Source organism: Papaver somniferum, chromosome 8 (genome assembly GCF_003573695.1).
Source record: "Papaver somniferum cultivar HN1 chromosome 8, ASM357369v1, whole genome shotgun sequence".
Lineage (NCBI taxonomy): Eukaryota > Viridiplantae > Streptophyta > Magnoliopsida > Ranunculales > Papaveraceae > Papaver > Papaver somniferum.
This window is the reverse complement of record NC_039365.1, coordinates 110,222,784-110,243,650: the sequence shown is the minus strand read 5'-3', so window position 1 is coordinate 110,243,650 and position 20,867 is coordinate 110,222,784.

Below are 20,867 nucleotides of genomic sequence, written 5' to 3'. Positions count from 1 at the left end.
AACTACAATAGCATTTAAACGATTATTTCGATGTCTTATCTACAAATTTTAATGGTTAAGCAATAAACCTCTTATTGTATTTCTTAATACTATGTCTATCTAGAGTGTTCATGCTTCACAGTTTTGTTTTCAATATGCACGACTTGAAAGATACGTTAGGGAATGAAACAGTTGAAGTCAAATATCACTAATCTCAAGTGGAAGGATGATGTTGTCGTTGTAGCTTCTTACTTCTTCACTTCTTCAAGTCTTCGCAATACTCGTAATGTCTCATATCTTAATACTTTCTAGCTAACCTATACGAAGTTGACTCTAGTACATAATCAAGCGACTCTTTAAATGAGTTTTGATTCACTAAAATATGACAACCAAACTTTACATACCAATGCTTGGTGGGTTCAACCGAGCTATGCTCTAACATAGTATAAACAAACGATAATCATATGAAGAACTTCAAAGTAGATTAATATAATAACTCAAATCTTGTTTACAACTTAGAATTTATTCTTAATCAATAGGTGTTTAGCTAGTCATGGATGTAGAATCATCCATGTTATACATATAAGAAAATTTTAGAGATATCGTTACGATTGAAGAACCGCTCTGAAACCCTAGATTTCGATTGGTGTGATATTTCTCCTCTCCGAGACTTACAATTTCATGATCCCTTGATGTTATATGTTTTTACATAACCTAATACCTTTATATAGGTTACATTGCTTGTTCTTCACGTATTTAGTTCGGTTCAAGAACCCGACCTGAAATAACGAAATAACAACCCCAAACGTGACCTTAGGCCTTCACAGGTATGCATACTCGTTTGTATACTTGTGAAGTATGCGTACCTCAAATTCCAGCACAAATTTTTGGAATTAAAGTATGTGTACCAGTTTGCATACTTTACTGTCTTCGGTATTCAATAAAAGCTTTTTTTGGCCACAACTTCTTCGTCCGAACTCGGAATAACCTCATTCTTTTTGAATTCTTTTCATCTTTCAATTATCTTAAAAATGATGATGAGAAATCCTTAATTTGGATGAGTTAAGATCAGTCTTTGGACCTTCTCTTGATTTTGAGCGTTTTCTCCTTTTCATCGCACTTCTTCCACTTCTCTTGGACTTGGGCACTTGGATACTTGGAATACTTCTCTTCATAGCCCTTTCAACACTTTGTAGCTCCTTTTTGTATGATTCACCTAATAGAGGCAAATAAGAGAAAACAAGAGTAATAATACGAAAATATGTAAGTATAATAGCTAAAACAAGTATAGAATGGACACTAAAATCATATGAATTATGCACTTATCAAATTCCCCCACACTTAGATTTTTCTAGTCCTCGAGCAAACTAAATCAAACTAATCCTAAATACAACAACTCCCTTTCGTTGAGAATACAGTTACAATTATCTAATGCAATAAGCCTTTAAGCCTCTAGGTATCCCTAGTGGACGAGTTATAGTCTCGTGAGGGTTTACAAGAGGTATACCCACAAAACCTATTCCAATTTCTCTCCTTGGAAGAACTACTAAGGATACACACAAAGTATAAATCCAAATAATTATCTTGCATAAGTTCTTTAGCTGCAAACATCCCACAAACATTCCAATCATCACACATAAGCAATTACTTGCGTGTGACATTCAACCTGATTGCAAAACTCTAATAAGATAGTCATCGTACTTGTTGCAACGTTTTTCACAATACTCGCATACTGAAATAACATGGATAGATAAGAGAATGGAAGTATAAAAGTGAAGTGTGCAAATGTTGACTAAAGTAAAAGATGTTACCCACAATACTTGTATGAATGTCGTCAAAGGATTCTTATTTATAGCGCAATAGTTGAGAGAAGCACCCATTTAACTCGACCACATGATTAGATACTCTAAGCGCATGTTCCTTTTCAGCAAGTACATGATAGTTGCCTTGGATCCTGTATTCCATGCTTGTTTAGGCGACTGAGACAGAGACAACGTTTCACACATACTGCTATCCAAGTGTCGAGAACCTCATCAATAGTCTTTTTGACTTGCTATATAATGATGATATGGTTTTTGTTTCATCGACAACATGATTAATCCACAATTCCAGACCTATCATTTATTAGTTGTCGATAAATGAAGAGGAGCCTTATTTATTTATTTATTTATTTATTTATTTATTCTTTTTCTTTTTTCTTTTTTTTTCTTTTTTTTTCCGGATCACTCTTTATGAGTGTTAGAAAATTGTATATGGGGCTTTTATATACTCAACCAATGATTACCTTGCTACAACATCCACGACAGTATCAGGATCCCACCAAATCACTTTAGAGAAACATAAAACTGCAAAAATAAAAAGAAAGTGATTCAGTAATAATTAATTGCGAGGATGAATCTTTCAAATGACTACCATAGCTGAGTTTCACATTCAATTGTGAACGTATATATTTAAGGATTTTAGAACGATAAAGTGGAACTCAATCTACAGCCGTAAGAACTTTTTTAACCTTAAAAAGGTTTAGAGTGTCATCCTAAGTAGCTCATAATTAACTCTAAAAGATGAAGTCTCAAGAATGCAAGAAATCAAAGAGTATTATTTTTTATGCATATGCTGTGAATACTAATATTCTGTGGAGCATGTGTCACGATCTTAGTGGACGCATACACATTCAACTGTGTAGCCTTCGCTAGACAGAGAAGCCTGAGTAGCAAAGGATACCTCCGCAGATCTACTTTATCTCATCCCAAGAAAGAAGGCCTAAACAGTTAAGATGAGAAGAGTAAAAGCCTAGTCTACAAAGCGGCAGCTGGTGAAGGGACAGAGGTAGATGACGCATCTAATCAGCGTTAAATTCACAAATCTCTTATATACACGCATGGACCAAGGCACGTAGAGAGAGAAGGCGTGGCAGAACCCGATTGGCAGAAGCTGGCGGTGAGCGAAGGTACAACCTGTACTAAGGTTGGGTAGTTCCCGAAGGAACGTGGGCCATCTGAGGTGGCGAAATACGACTGGAGAAGGTACGCGGTGGACGAAGGTACCATTGGTAAGAAAGGTATATCAGCAGACGATGGACCCAGAGGCATCAAGGAGATACCTGGAGCAGAAGGGGTTATAAATACCAAGCCTCACCAACAAACTAAAGGCATTCAATATCTAGGAGAGAAGATCTAGTCTTAATCTTATACCTATTTAATGTTTAGAAATTAAGTATTTACTTCAACTTGAGTTCTCTCTATTACTTTGGGAAGCAATTAAGATCTCTTGTAACCACCACAACTTAATACAAAACAATCACTCATTAACCCGTGGATGTAAACAAATGTCGAACCACGTAATCTCTTCTGTCTTATGATAACTTAGAAGCTTTTACATTATTTTTGTGTTCTTCATTATGATTGTGATCTTGAATATCTTTCATTACTTAGCATTATCAGTTCAACAGAGGTATCGATACTACTTAGCATCAGATCCTCTGAGCTGTATACATTACGTAGACTACGGGAAAACGAGTAGTCACAGTTTGGCGCCCACCGTGTTTGGCTCATGAGCTTGAGTTTAGACATAGTTTTACCTTTAACTTACGTATCTTCTGTAACGAAGGGATCTGTTCTTTTTAACGATGAATCTCACTCTCTAGCGATTTTTTCATCCATTATGTGTGTATGTTTTTTGAGTTCATAGCCTCTAAAAACGTATCTTGTTACAGATCTACAAAAATTTCACAAAAAAGCGTGCTCACAAAATGCCAAAATCTTTGTTTTATACTAAAACAACCCTTTTTTAACAAAGCATATTTCAGATCTGAGAACCTTTGACTGACAGAGGAATCTCAGTGAGATTTTAAGGAAGAAAGATCTTCTAAAACATTTAATAACCTTGTTTTTCACGAGATCTGACACCCTTTTTTATTGGTTTTCAACGTATAAGGTTGTCTTTTCCAAGGGTGTCATAAACATTTAATACGTCATTCAAAGACATTATTTCAGTCCTTTCTCTGAAAAAGCTGCTTAGCTGTCTTCTGTGTCAGAGCATTAATTGCTACTTTTAACGAAGGTACCCAAGTAGCAGATTTCTTCGCTTTTTCTGTGACCGCAAGATAACAAAATCCGAAGGCATGCAGAAACCAAATGACGTACCAACAAGCTCACGACCAGCAATCACCATAGGAAGATCCCAAAAGTCGTCTCAAGCATCAAAGGAACGAAGCGGAGGACGGACAAAGCGAAATAGCAAGAAGAACAATTGCTAACAAATTACCTATTACGACTGAAGGGATGGGGCAAACATCGGGAGATCAACCACTTTACGGCATGCTGTTACCGGAGCATCCTACCACTACAAAGCCACCTGCGGCCAACGCAGAGTTACCCGGAACCTTAGCTCCTACGAGACGAGGGTTTGGAAACTTAACCCCAATTCAGATAGATCTAGACGCGCCAATCGTAGATAAAGGAGTGGAAAACTCTGAAGATCCAGCCGACAGCACCCCTCAAAGAGGTGAAACCCACAACGAAGATCAAATGGCGGCACAAATTGCAGCTTTGTTACTCCGTAACAAGGAGAATGAGTATGCAATACACGAAATGGCCCAATAGAACTAGAACCTCAAAGGTATGTTAGGCATACAGATCGAAGGTTCCCAAACTCACCCTCCACCAAAGAGGCGTGATAACGGAGCTATCTTAGGAATGCGAAGGGTGGATCTTAAACCACCAAAGGTCAATCAACCTAAGGGAACCAGGAGACCGCACCACGATCCAGACGATATGGACTCGACATACAAGCACTCTCGATCCTACTACGACGAAGCATTTTCCAAAGATGCTCACAATGTGAACATGGTTATGGAGCAAATGGAGAAAATGCGGAAGGAGATACAAGGCCTAAAAACTGGCCACGCAGGCGCAAGACTAGAAGAAGTGCTCCAAGAAGCAACCACGTCCCCACTATCTTTTCACATTTTAAGGGAACCCATCCCTCCGAAATGCCCGATACCTACGTTCCAAGCATACAACGGTACCTCAGATCCCGCAGCCCACCTACGGTATTACACTCGTGTCCTTTCCCATTGGGAAAGAGATGAGGTAGTACTCTGTAGGTACTTCCCTGCAAGCTTGACGGGATCAGCACTAGCCTGGTATGACAACTTACCAGCAAACTCAATTGACTCCTTCGAGCAATTGTCTATGGTGTTTTTGGAAACATACATGTACAACAAATCAACAAACGCAGGGTTAGATAGGCTATTTGCTTTAGCTATCGCACCCCGGGAGACATTGATGCAGTACACATACAGGTGGCAAAATACGTGCCAAGCAATCGGCAAAGTCAATTCAGAAATTAGCATTAACTGCTATAAGTATGGACTTGGTAGAACCTCAGCCATCTCCGTGGAGCTTCACAACAGAGCGCTCGATTCCGAAGGCAAGCTCAGGGTTGTCCAAGACCGCTACATCAGACTCAAAGAAATCCATAAGGACAACCCCAGGGCACAAGAAAAGACGACAACAGCTCCGCAGCGAACCAACTCTCTGGAACCAATTCCGGAGATACCTAAGCGACAAAATGAAGCCGGGGCAGAACTAGCTCTCGAGAAAAACAATCCAAATGCGGAGACGAAAAAAGAGGAAAAGGAAGAGAAGAATTTATGGATAAAATCTACACGAAGCTAAATACAATTTTCTCTCACATCCTAAGCAAGGAGGGAGCAAATCCAGGATTTCCTTACCCTAATACTAGGGGAAAGCAACCAGAAAAAACGAAGGAGGCCAATGAGTATTGTGCATACCACCAATACTATGGGCATACAACTGATATGTGCTACCACTTACGTAATGTGATCCAAAGATTCATCGACGAAGGCAAATTCATGGAGTACGTACAACTACAACCAGCGGAAACTGAGGAGACCCCAAAGAAAAGGGTATAACTACCTCAGGACGACAAATACATCAACATGATCACCTTCTCCAACGGAGGCCAAGAATAAATGCTCGAATATATCCTTGAGTTAGCTCGAAATAGAAAGAAGATAGAATCCCATGGGGTGTTCAAGATAAGTGGACCACCTACTAGCACTTGGGAGGAATGGATGGCCGCGCCATTAACTTTCTCAACAAATGACGTCAACCAGGAGGTTGAAATGCACAATTATCCATTAGTAATCACTCTTCCAATACACGGATGGAATGTTACGAAGGTCCTCGTTGATGGGGGCAGTTCGTTAAATGTGTTATTTTACGAACCCTACCTACGCATGGGTTTGACAGTGGAGCAAATGGATTCTTCCACTTGCACAATATACGAGTTTCAATGGAGCAGTCTCTGGACCAAAAGGAGAAATTTTCTTGCAGGTACATGCAGGACCTTTAGTAACCAATACACGGTGCTGCATAGTGGAAGCACCTTCGCCTTACAATGTCATCATGGGCAGGCTATGGGACCATAGATTGCGAGGAACAACTTCGACATATCACCAATACCTACGCTTTCCCACACCTATGGGTGAAATGGAAATCAAAGGTGACCAGAAAGACGCAAGGCTATGCAATCTAGCGGAAATCAGACTCAACGAAGAAAGAACTGCTGCTCAACAGCACGAAAGAAAAAGACGCAAGGTAAACACCAAGGACATACAGGACGGAGCCTCCTTAGTACCCAAAACCGTCTCAGCACCGGAGACAAGTACCTCCGCCACTCCAGGCACAGATGTCTCCGCCAAATGACAATTACAGAAAAACACTCCTCAACGACCTCAACAACAAATCTGCTCACCGGTGGAACCAACGAAGAAAATCAACATCGGGAGGGAGGCAGAACCAAAGATGCCCAACATCGGAACTTTACTTGAAGAGGAAGAGGAGGTGCAACTACAAAGGTTACTAAAAGAGTACGGGGACGTCTTTGCATGGTCAATGGAGGACATGCCAAGAATTGATCCAAATTTGGTCTCACACCACCTTCGGCTCAGACCGGAAATACCACCGTTCAAGCAATGCATACGTAAAGTGGCGGACATCTACCACGAAGGGGTAGAAAAAGAGTTGCAAAAGCTACTTACATCTGGATTCATACGAGAAGTAAAATACCCCACGTGGATATACGACATGGTCATTGTTACTAAGAAGAATGGAGGCGTACGCATTTGTATCGACTTTCGCAATCTCAACAAAGTGTGCCCCAAATACAGCTATCCACTGCCAAACATTGACCAACTGGTCAACGCAACCGAAGGCCACCAAAGACTATCCTTCATGGATGGATACCCAGGATACAACCAAATAGCCCTTGCGGAAGAAGATCAGGAGAATACTACGTTCTTTACCCCACGAGGCCTATACTGCTATACAAGGATGCCTTTTGGACTAAATAACGCGGGGGCAACATACCAACGATTAGTAGACAAAATCTTTAAACCATGGATAGGCAAAATACTGGAGGTCTACGTGGACGACATGCTCGTCAAAAGCAAAGAAGTAAAAATCCATCTCTCAGACCTAAGGGAGATATTCGAAGCCATGAGGAACTTTCACATGAAGGTGAACCCGGAGAAATGCACGTTCGGAGTTACCTCAGGAAAATTCCTGGGATATCTGGTGACTAAGCGACGAATTGAAGTAGACCCCGAAAGGGTCAGAGCAATAATGGAGATGCCATCTCCACAAACCCTAAAAGGAGTACAAAAGCTAAATGGAATTTTAGCTTCCATGGGAAGATTCATAGCAAGATCGTCAGATAAATGCAAAACATTTTTCGACACGCTAGGGAAAGGAAACAGGTTCATGTGGACCGCAGAGTGCGAGCAAGCCTTTCACAAAATCAAAGAGTACTTAGCATCAGTACCCATTCTGCAGAAGCCGGAGCCAGGTGAGATACTCACCCTATATCTAGAAGCAACAAGCTAGGCTGTGAGAGAATTGTTGGTACGAGACCAAGGGAAGGGAGAAAAGCCCGTATACTACATCAGCAAGACACTCAGTTCAGCTGAGCGTAATTACACCAAGTTGGAGTAACTCATATATGCCTTAGTAGTGGCAACACAGAAACTAAGGATATTTTTCGATGCGCACACCATTCGAGTTTTCATAAAAAATCAAATAAGTCAAATCCTCGACAACAAGGAGAAAAATGGAAGAGTGGCAAAATGGAACGCCATGATCAAGCAATTTCACATAATCTTCGAAACAAGGAAAGCTGAGAAATCACAAATATTAACAGACTTCCTAGCGGACCTACCTCCGAACGACGAAGCGGATATAGATGACATCCCAGGAATGGAGGAAGATAAGCCAGAATCAGAAGATCTCCTCGAACCGTAAAATTCACGAAGGTGGGAAATCTTCGTAGATGGCACCTCAAACGGAGAAGGAGCATGCATAGGGATTGTGATGACAACCCCTATCGCAGAGCGACTCATCTATGCATTCAAGTTAGAATTCGAACAATACACTAACAACATCACTGAGTATGAGGCGGTCATACATGGTCTACGCTTCACACAGGATCTGGGATTATCGGATGTTCGTTTAACTAGTGACTCACAATTGGTCATTAGACAAATCGAGCTAAAATATAAAAATCTGGATCCAATACCGTCTTCGTAACTAAAGTTAACACAAGAGCATGCATCAAATATCAACAAGGTCACATTCAGACATGTCTGTCGAAAAGACAACAGACACGCAGATGCCTTAGCATTCATATCATCAATGCTGAGAGACAGGAATACCACCTCAGTCCAAATTGGGAGAATTTATGAACCTTTGATAGAAGGACTAACCTCAGCAGTTGAGGAAACCCTGGTCGTCCAGACCAGGGCCATGAGAGAAGCAGAGAAAGAGATAGAAGATGAAGGAATGGAAGAACCAGATAACGAAACAGATGGGTCTGACAAAGATCAATCCTTGTCAGATGGAAGCAACGAAGACGAAGGGGAAGACGGTTGGAGAATCCCAATTCACCGGTATCTTGACAAAGGTACTCTACCCGCGGATGTCAAAGAAGCTCGAAAACTCGCGTCAAAGGCAGCAATGTGCAGCCTACGAGATGGAATACTGTATAGAAGGTCATTTCTTGGACCTCTGATGCGGTGCCTCTCACAAACCGAAGGAAGAAAAATATTGCATGATATACACAGCGGAGAAGCTGGCAATCATAGCGGAAGAAGGTCTTTGGCGATCAAAGCCAAAATGCAAGGATACTATTGGCTAAGCATGGACGAAGATGCAAAGAACGTAGCAAGGCGTTGTGAAAGATGCAAACGCTTTTCCAGGAAGATTAAAGACCAGCAACGGAGCTTAACTCGGTCATCATCCCATGGCCATTCGCCAAATGGGGAGTTTACATTGTTGGACCCTTGATAGAGGGGACATCGAAAAGAAGATACCTTATAGTAGCTACAGATTATTTCACCAAATGGGTGGAAGCAAGGGCTTTGGCAAGAATTAGGGACACGGATGTCTTTAAATTCTTGTTTGAGCAAATCATCTACAGGTTCGGGATACCAGCCGCCATAGTCTCTCACAATAACAAACAGTTGGAAGGAAAAAACATAGACATGCTATTTAACGCTTTCAACATTCAGAAAAACAAGTCTACTCCAATATATCCTAAGAGCAATGGACAAGCGGAGGCCACTAACAAGACGATAGCAATTAACTTTAGGAAGAAGCTGGGGGCATACAAGAAAAGATGGTACGAGCAGCTGCACAATGTCATATGGGCCTACATAACTACGAGAAGGACGGCCACGGGAGAAACTCCGTTCTTGTTAACCTACGGAGCAGAAGCAGTCATCCCAACGTAGATAATACTGCCAACAACGAAAACAGAGGCATGGGAAAAGAACTTGACAACGGATCTTATGCTAGAAAATATTGATGATCTTGAAGAAAGGAGGGAAGTGGATTTCCAAAGGATGGTGAACTACCAACGAAGCCTAGCTCGTGGATACAACAAACGGGTAATTTCTAGAAACTTTGTGGTTGAAGAGTTGTACTCCGTCAAATACTACCATATCAAAGGAAGAAAGAGTGGGGAAAATTAGCTCTGACATGGGACGAACCCTACATCATATAAGATATTGCCGGGAAGGGTTCATACTACCTAAAGAACCTCAAAGGAGAAGTATTGCAACACCCTTGGAATGCAATGTACCTAAAGAAGTACTACCCGTAAGTGAATGGTTATTACTCAGGAGTAGAAGGGAAAGGGAAATGGCCTCCATGTTCTATCCCTGATCAAAGGTATTATAAACCTAACTAATCAATAAAAGAAAATTTTTTCTAAGAAAAAGTGCACGTTGATTAAATACAAACTGGGTTAGAATAGACACCCTCCGTCAGAATTGACGATGAGGCAAGGCACGGCATAACTGCGCATATGTCAACTCGGATCCTAAGGGAAAATGAGTCCCACTAAAAGGAAAATAATAAGCAATATATCCCACAAAGAGAGATACCTTGTCGAAGTAAAGCATCCATCCCGCTGAACACGTAAGGTTACAGGAAAATTATTACCCACGTAGGAGCCCTCTCCACCACGGTACCTTCTGGCCAAAGGATACTTGGGTAGGATGATGAATGTTCCACCAAAGGTTAAATATACCTTAGCACCTTGTGATGAATCGAATGTGCAGATAATTAGACACAACATGTCTACATATAATAATAAAGGTACCATAATAGTGCTACCAAAATACGACTAACACGTCTCAAAAGTTGCAGATAACAAAGGTTCAGAACATAACAAAGAGTTGTTTCAAGGAAAGGAGACAACAAAGGCCCCTCAGCTGGGGGCATAATACAACAAAGAAGTTCAGTTGGAAACAAAGTCAGCATAACATGATCATGGATAAGGAAGACGAGGGAAGACAACACCCTCAGCTTCAAGATCAGCCTCCTTAAAAGCATCGTTAATGTAGTCAATGGCAGAACGCTCGAGCTGCACCTTCATCTGAGAAGCTTGAGCCTCTAGATCCGAATCTGACTTTTGATGGAGATCCGTGATCTGAGCAATAAGTTGATCATTAGCTTGCTGAAGTGCCTCAGCTTTAAACTTAGCAGCAACATCAAACTGGCGAGATATTTTCAACGCAGATATATGACCCTCAAGGCGGCTAATCTTGGCGTTTGCACCCACCAACTGCTCCTGGAGACCCGTGAATACGAAGGGTATCAGCAACAAGAAAAATAAGTTGAAGACACAAAGGATGCTACAGAAAAATAATTATCCTAAGCTACCTCCGGCATTGCTAAGGGATTCTTTTAAACTATGTTGAGCCTCAGCAATATCCACCTCAGCAGCATCGAGATCTTCCACAAGGGTATCCCTTTCCGTCCGGAGATCATCAACATCTATCCGGGGCGAAGCACTATCAGAGGATAAATCTTGGTACACACTCTCTAACTCTTCAAACCTTTTTACTAAGGATGCATGAGACATGGAAGAAGGCACGGAGCTGGCATCGACAAGTTTTTTCTTAAGAGAATAGACCTCAGAAGTTAATACATTATGGTCCACAGTAACCTTATCTAAGGAAGCACAAGCATCTTCAAAATCGGCATGATACTTCTTGCGAATAATTTCTTGAGCTGAGAGATGTTTCTCGACTAAGGAAATGTCCTCCTTTTGCTTTAAAATGAGACTCTCCTTCCAGCTAAGGGCTTCATCACACTCCTTACGAAGCAAAGCCATCTGATTCTCTAAGTCAGCATTATGGGAAGACTCGAGGGAAAGTTGGGCCTCATTATGGACGGTTACGTTCATCAGCCTATCAGATTTATTTTGATAATATCAAACGGCGTAGGTTAACTTGTCCACTTGATCTTGGATACATCTAAGTTCACTAAATCTACCGGCTGGCAGACGAAGTTTGTCTTAGGACTATACAACCAAAAATGAAGAAAAAGCTAAGGAGAAGAAGAACAAACCTATGGCTTTAGAGGAATCAACAGCTAAGGTAGAATCGACAGCTTTGCGACCATCCTCAGCAACCTTGGCAGCATTATTGTCCCTCTCAAGAGCCAATAAACAAGCTTCCAGAGATCTATGAGTATTCCTCAGATCATCTTCCAACGAAGATATCTTAGTAACAGAAGCAACATCACTCAATGAAGGCTGTTGTGCGGTAGCAAGCGCATATTCTTGACGAGCACGTTCCAACAAGGCACTCAAATGAGTACACTTATCTCTATAAACCTTGAATAAGGTATATCCAACATCAATCTGCTTGCAAAGCTGCAAAACGAAGGAGTATATGAGCAGACAAAGGATCGAATTAAGAACAAAATCAATAAGGTGAGAATCACTTACTGAGAATGCTGAAAGACGAGGGAGGAAATTGGCGTAGGTTTCCATGAAAGCCTCCATCTCTTGGATGCTACCCCTGCGGATCTCACCAAAGCTCTGACTAGAGCGAAGACAATCAAGGTCGAAGAACAAGTCTTTAGCTGCACGATACTGGGAAGATAGCACATCCAGCTGCGAAGCTATCTCGAAAGAACTACCAAGATGATGATGATCAACTCCAACAGAAAAGGGACCCTTGGAGTCCCGCAGGATGGCTTCAAGAATAACATCATCAGAACTACCTAAGCTCAAGCTCTCCGGCAGCTTACCTTGGCTAGATTCAACAACAACTCCCTCGTTCGTTTTAGCACGAATATGGGGCACGAATGCTGAACCCTCACCACGATGAAAAGACGACATGGTGGATGAGCTAGGAACAGAAGGAAGAGTTTGAGAACCATCTAAATCCATGTCACCAGCAGAAGGAAGATTACCCAGTACGGTCCAGTCTGGTGACGAAGTTGGGGGTCCAATAGCTTTGCTATCAGGGGCAGCAGAAACAGACTGAGCACTCCCTACTGAAGCAGGAGCAGCATTGAAGGAGAAGCTAGCTAGTGAAATCACAACCTTCTTCTTCTGCTGCGAATCTGAGCTATCATCCCTCACCGTGGGGGTAACAACCTTAGCCAACGAACCCCTTGATTGAAGGGAGGTAGCATGAGACGAAGGGAGACTCTTAGAAGCCACAACAGCAGCTCCAGCAGTGTCGGAAATAGCGGGCAAAGCTTTGCTAGGAGCATAAAACGAAGGCATCTTCAAAGACAATATAGGATCAGGGGCTTGAACACTAACATGCTCGACCAACTGAGCACCGGTACCAACAAGAAGGTTTTCACCATCAACTGAGGAAGCTCGTACGGGACTAGGGTTATCTTTGGAAAAATCCTCCTCCATATCATCCAAATGAGGGCTGAGGCCAGTATCCTCGATATCCTCCATGTCCTCGTCACCTGGTACTTCGCCAGCAGCCTTAGGATCCTCATCCAAAGCATCAAGATCAATAACGGTCTTCAATTTACCCTTCCTCTGAAAAGACTATAAAGAAACACATGTGTCAGCTAAGAATCAGGGGCAAAGCACTAAGGAACTTACAAGCACAAAGGTATGGCAATGATCCTTACCTCTGCAGGTGTTTCAACCAAAGCCTTTCTTTTCCTAGTCCTTATAGCCACAGAGTTACCAACAGATCCTGCAGCAGTCCCAGCAGAAGAAGCAGGGCATACCGCAAAAAAAAAAACCATCAGAAAAATATCCAAAGACGCCTAAGCATCCAAAGACACCTAAGCAGACAAAGATATTAAAAGCAAAGGTACCTCATGAGAAGCAACAAAATTAAAAATCCAAGGCCGATACCCATCATACTTCTCGGGCAAAGAACGAGCTGAACGAGGGACAAAGGGATTTGCGGTGGTGAAACCATAGGCCCAAGGACCAACTACACGAAGAGGAGTACGAGCCCAATATCATCATAATCAAGACGGATACGGTCAGACTTCGGAAAAGGCATCCTAGCACAATAAAGGATGGTAGTCAAACCAGTCTTATCAATCTCCTCCAGCAAGCGAAGGCTGTTACCCTCCCTGATCTGCCTAGCAGTAACATGAATACGACGAGGGCCAACACTCCAATGAAGAAGGTTACTTTTCTGAATGGCATCGTCATATGTAGCGTTGAAGTTGGCGGGGGTATAATCCTCCTGCTTAGATCTTCCTTCAGCAAAGGGGTCATAGGACTTCAAAGTAGTCTTTCCCTTGCTACGATACCAACTCTCACGAAGGGCACGCCAGTAATTACCAGTATACTGCATGACTCCTCGGACCAAAGTCTTATTTTCCGGGTCATCCCTGGTAGACAAGACGTCGTAGTAGGAAGGATCATTTCTACTAAACAAAGGGAGGAGCATACTGCGGCCAATTGGCCAACGCTGATCAGAAGATTATTCTCATCGTAAGGAAAATCTTGAATAAGAGACTCGGTGAGAACATCAGGGCCGTTGACAAAGGAAATCTCAAATTTGTGAAGACGAAAAGACTTAGAAATCTCATCCAAAGTCAGGTGGGAATAGCTATCCTTGTCACGAAGTGTTATCCTTTGCAGTTCATAATGAGGAGGTGGAAGATCCTCGATTTTGAGCGTTTTGCTCCTTTTCGTCGCACTTCTTCCACTTCTCTTGGACTTGGGAACTTGGAAATACTTCTCTTCCTATCCCTTTCAATACTTTGTATCTCCTTTTTGTATGATTCACCTAATAGAGGCAAATAATAGAAAACAAGAGTAATAATACGAAAATATGTAAGTATAATAGCTAAAACAAGTATGGAATGGACAATAAAATCATATGAATTATGCACTTATCAAATTCCCCCACACTTAGATTTTGCTAGTCCTAGAGCAAACTAAATCAACCTAATCCTAAATACAACAACTCCCTTTCGTTGAGAATACGGTTACAATTATCCAATGCAACAAGCCTTTAAACCTCTAGGTATCCCTAGTGGACGAGTTATAGTCTCGTGAGGGTTTACAAGAGGTATACCCACAAAACCTACTCCAATTTCTCTCCTTGGAAGAACTACTAAGGATATACACAAAGTAGAAAGCCAAATAATTATCTTGCATAAGTTCTTTAGCTGCAAACATCCGACAAACATTCCAATCATCACACATAAGCAATTACTTGTGTGTGACATTCAACCTGATTGCAAAACTCTAATAAGATAGTCATCGTACTTGTTGCAATGTTTGTCAAAACACTCGCATACTGAAATCACATGGATAGATAAGAGAATGGAAGTAGAAAAGTGAAGTGTGCAAATGTTGACTAAAGCGAAAGATGTTACCCACAATACTTGTATGAATTTCGTCAAAGGATTCTTATTTATAGCGCAATAGTTGAGAGAAGCACCCATTTAACTCGACCACATGATTAGATACTCTAAGCGCATGTTCCTTTTCAGCAAGTACATGATAGCTGCCTTGGATCCTGCATTGCACGCTTGTTTAGGCGATGGAGACAGAGACGACGTTTCACACGTACTGCTATCCAAGTGTCGATAACCTCATCAATAGTCTTTTTGACTTGCTATATAATGATGATATGGTTTTTGTTTCATCGAAAACATGATTAATCCACAATTTCATACCTATCATTTATTAGTTGTCGATAACTGAAGAGGAGCCTTATTTATTTATTTATTTTCTTTTTTTTTTCCGGCTCACTCTTTATGAGTGTTAGAAAATTGTATATGGGGCTTTTATATACTCAACCAATGATTACCTTGCTACAACATCCACGGCAATATCAGGATCCCACCAAATCACTTTAGAGAAACATAAAACTGCAAAAATAAAAAGAAAGTGATTCAGTAATAATTAATTGCGAGGATAACTCTTTCAAATGACTACCATAGCTGAGTTTCGCATTCAATTTTGAATGTATATATTTAAGGATTTTAGAACGATAAAGTGGAACTCAATATACAGCCGTAAGAACTGTTTTAACCTTAAAAAGGTTTAGAGTGTCATCCTAAGTAGCTCATAATTAACTCTAAAAGATGAATTCCAAGAAGCCTTGTGTTCAAGTTCAAACGGAAGATGACAAGCTTTGCCGTAAACCAACCGATATGGAGACATACCAATCGGTGTTTTGTACGCCGTTCTGTATGCCTAAAGTGCATCATTAAGCCCATAACTCCAATATTTCCGTGTAGTTTTTACAGTTTTCTCAAGATTGGACTTAATCTCACGGTTCGAGATTTCGGCTTGATCACTAGTTTGCGGGTGATACGGCGTACCAACCTTGTGTTTTATGTTGTACTTATTGAGTAGAGCATAGAAAGATTTCTGAAAATGGGAGCCTCCGTCACTGATAACCATTCTGGGTGCACCGTGTCTAGAAAAAATATATTCCTTCACAAACTCACAAACAACTTGAGAATCATTAGTAGGGGTGGCTTTAGTTTCCACCCATTTCGAAACATAATCCACAACAAGAAGTATATAAAAATTTTCGTTAGATTGACAAAAGGACCCATAAAATTAATTCCCCACCCATCAAATACTTCAACAACAAGAATTCGTGTGAATGGAATTTGATTTCGAGCACCTGGATTTCCGTTGTTTGACATCTATCACAATATTTGCAAAAAATATATGCATCCTCAAATAGGGTAGGCCAATAAAAGCCACTTTCAAGTACTTTGAAAGCGGTACGCTTAGAACCAAAGTGACCACCACATGCATAAGTATGACAAAAAGTAAGAATGGATTGAAATTCAGAATAGGGACGCACCCTCGGATGATTTTATCAGAACCGTATTTCCACAAGTAGGGCTCATCCCACATATACTGCTTGGCTATTTTCTTAAGCTTAAGCTTTTGAAAATTAGACTTGTACTAGGTAATTGTCATGTAACCAAGTAGTTCATTATATCCGCGTACCAAGGTGTCGAATCTTCAATTGAGAAAAGTTTTTCGTCTGGAAAACGATCTTGTAAGGGAAGTTCTTCTTCGGAAACAACAAGTCTACTAAGATGATCCGCAACAGTATTTTCAACACCTCTTTTATCCTTAATTTCATAATAAAATTCTTTCAACAGTAATATCCACCATATAAGTCTTGGCTTAGCTTCTTTCTTCTTTAGTAGGTACCTAAGTGCTGCATGATCGGAATACACAATCACTTTTGAATCCACCAAATATGATCTAAATTTCTCTAGTGCAAACATTATTGTTAGAGCACTGCTCGGTTGAACCCACTAGCTTTGGTATGTCAAGTTAGTTTTCAATTTTATTTGCCATAATGCATTCTTAATTTAGCATATTAAAGATAGTTTCGGACTAGACTAGGTTTAAGAAGTTGAATCGAATCTATCCTTAAAGGATGAAGATTGAAGATTGAAGACTACAAGAAGACATCAACAAGTACTTCATCAACAAAGGTATGTGATTGATTTCATTTGGATTCTTGTTAAATTCTACCTTTCCTATCTATCAAGATAAATTCTCACTCTATGGAACAATTCCAATGACGGTAAATGTACATTTATGTATATATACTTGAGGTTATTTGATTCATGACCTCGGAGACAATAACATTTATCCCTATAAAGAATCTCATGTTATAGTGAATGAGCCTATGAATCAAACGAGCCAAGAATCACTCAATTCCGAGTTATAACGATGAAGTTATGAGTGATTTATTAAAGTTCGTTAGTAGGAAACAATTCATGGGATGTTTGTAACAGTTCATGGACTTGGTCCCAATTACGTGACTAAAAGCTATTTTTGGTCAAGTTGGTGATGTTTCCTTGTCTAAGCAAGATGGCTATTAACCAAAACATATTTGATTATCATATTAAAGTGTTTGTGATAACTTTTAATTCCTGCCTAAGTTAGAATGTGATTTATTCACATAAATAAATATTTGCTAATTAATTATTTATGCATAATATTTATAACTTAGCAAAGACTCCCATATTTAGGATAGTCTTGAAAAAGGAAAATAACTTTGCTTAGCTTCTAAGCTATTGTTCATTATAAATAAAGGGTTCGTGAGTTTACACGTTTTTCATCCCTTTTGGAAAATAGGCGTAAGCTTTGCAAGTTGCTTCCATGTCTTCTGTTCTTCGTGAACAAGAGTAAGAAAAAGTATTTGTATTGGGGATCACAAAGCCAAGTTGAATTAATTCTTCGTGATTGATTATACAACTTGTAATCTAGGTTTTTCACCTCTTGTCTATTCTAAGGTTTTCTCTTCTGATATAAAACCATTCAAGAGTTGTTGATCATAAACCCTAGGTTTTGATAGATTTCAGTTTTTGATCGTATACCAACACTTGTTAGTCGAAATCGGAGATTAGAAAGAAAAACTTCTATTGGGGCATCTCGTAAAATCCTTGAGAAGTTTTAAACAAGATATCTCTAGATTTATTCTAGTTATTCTTGTTGTAGAGTTATTAAGTTTCTCTTCCTTTTATTGAAGAATATAATAATTCCTAATCTACAAGTTTGTTTTGATATTACTTTTACCTAGTAATTGTTTTTATCAAAACAAACACAAGATTTTCAAAACCTTGATTCACATCTAAAGGGAAATCAAACTGGTGTTTTGTGCAAACAAAATATCAAATCGTATCAATCGTGTTGGTGTATCTTTTAAAGAGTACCTTGGGTTCTGCTAGAAGATTTGCGTGATTTTTTTTTAAAGAGAATCGGTATTCTGCTAGTAGTTCTACAAGTGCTGAAGAAGGTATTACATCTAGTGCGAATAGGTAGTAGGAAATTGGTGTAACAGCTTATAATAAGTGTGTGTTTATTCTGGACTAGGTCCCGGGGTTTTTCTGCATTTGCGGTTTCTTCCTTAACGAAATTCTGGTGTCTGTGTTATTTCTTTTCCGTATTATATTTTATTTATATAATAGAAATATCACAGGTTGTACGTTAAGATCAATCAGTTCTTGTATCCGACCTTAGGGTTGTTGAGTAAATTGATTGACACTTGAACATTGGTATTTGGTACCGTTCAAGTTAATCCTCTTATATTCAACCGGGCTCTCAAATCCCTATTTGCTGATTGCGGATTGAAAAGAGATAGAGATATAAAACTCTTTGATATACTTTTTATAGATTGAGTCTAACTGTCTAGTTAATTCTCTTGAAAGTATATTGGAGTTTGTCTATTCAGATTTCCAAATGAAATATTGGGTATGGTTGTTAGGCCCCCGCTTTTTCAATTGGTATCAGAGCAGGAAAACACGCTAAGACCTCATAAGTCTGTGTTTGTAGCAATGTGATTCTATGGATAGAGGTACTATCTCTATAAATGTACCGCCAGTCTTCGATGGCACGAACTATTTATGGTGGAAAATCGCAATGAGTTCTCTCATTCAAGCGCGAGATTTTCAATCATGGGTTCGTAGTGTTAATGGCTATGATCCTCCATCAGTTACAGTAGACGGTGTAACTGTTGAAAAGAATATTGGTGATTATAATGATCTTGAGATTCTTGTTGCAAAGCAAAATTCTGAAGGATTAAATGCGATCATCCACGCCATTACCCCAGATCTTCAGCACCATGTTACTACGCGTAATAAGTATAAAGATGCTTGGGATATTTAGAAATCGTATTCGAAGGGAATGCCGTAGAGAAAGAAGCAAGGCTTCAAAATCTAGCTTCTGCCTGGGAAAACCTTCGCATGTCTGATGATGAAACCTTTGATGAGTTTAACCAAAGACTTTCTCAAATAGTTAACTCCTCATTTGCGTTAGGAAGAACTATTCCGGAGAAAGATATTGTGTGAAAAATTCTCAGGTCTCTACCATCAAGATACGAGTCTAAGAGATATTCCATTGAAGAAGGAAACGATCTTTCTACACTCTCCAGAAATACTCTTACTGGAAAGTTAAAGATCTTTGATAATGAACACGCAAGAAAAGAGGTGTTTCCTCTTAAAGCTGCAAACAATTCTGAATCCTCTAAGGATAAATCTGGTTCACCAGATACTATAGATGTTATTCCACGACAATTTAGAAAATTCTTGAGAGACATGAAAAAGAGTTTTTCTAAAAGTGTAACATCTCCTAAGGATGATGTACAATGCTATAACTGTCGTGGTTTCGGGCACTTGTCTTCAGTATGTCCTAGCTGGAGCCGTAGACAATAGCCATATGCAGCAGATTTGCCTACTCTTGATGATGAACCTGAATATGATAATCCTCAAGAGCTCATAGGCGAGGTTGCATTATCTTCTGGAAAAATTCTTTCGGATACTGATTCTGATTCTGACGAAGAAGTGTTCCATGTTGATCCAGTTGCTAATAATCTTATTAAAGAATGTCATCGGAAACTTTCAGAAGCTGAGAGCAGCATTTCCAGTGAGAAAGTTAAATATGACAGACTTCGTAGTCGGAATAAAGACTTGCAAGACCAACTTAATTCTAGTGGTGCAAGAGATTATCTCAAAGAAATACGAAAGATTAAAGAAGAAATTGCCGAAGGTCGTGATCGGGAAATTATTCTTCAAGCAAAGCTAGATAACTTGGAGAACATTGAGATAAACTTGTTATTTGATTCGGAAAAAGAATATCTCAAAGTTAAATGTGAATAATCCAAGAATGATCTAGTTATTGCGCTTGAGAAGGTCAAAAGTTTGGAAGAAGAAAACTCGAGCTTAAAAGAGAGTTTGTCTAGAAATAGCAGCTCAGATAAATTAACCTCAATATTGGGAGCATGTAGAATTCATCGTGATACACGAGGATTGGGCTATGAAGGAATAGACGCTCCTAGTATTTGTAAAGAGGTAAAATTTGTCAAAGCTAAAGATTATTCTCAACCAAAACCTTCCACGGTTGACAAAAATAAAGTATCTCTATCAACTGCTGATAAAGAAAAGAGGAAATCCTGTCAAGTTCCAAAGCAAGCACATAAACATTCCGGTAACACTAAACATAACTTTTTCCATTCTACTAAACATTGTTTCTATTGTGGAAAACCAGGTCACTTGCAAAGGAATTGCATATTTCTTAAACGAGAT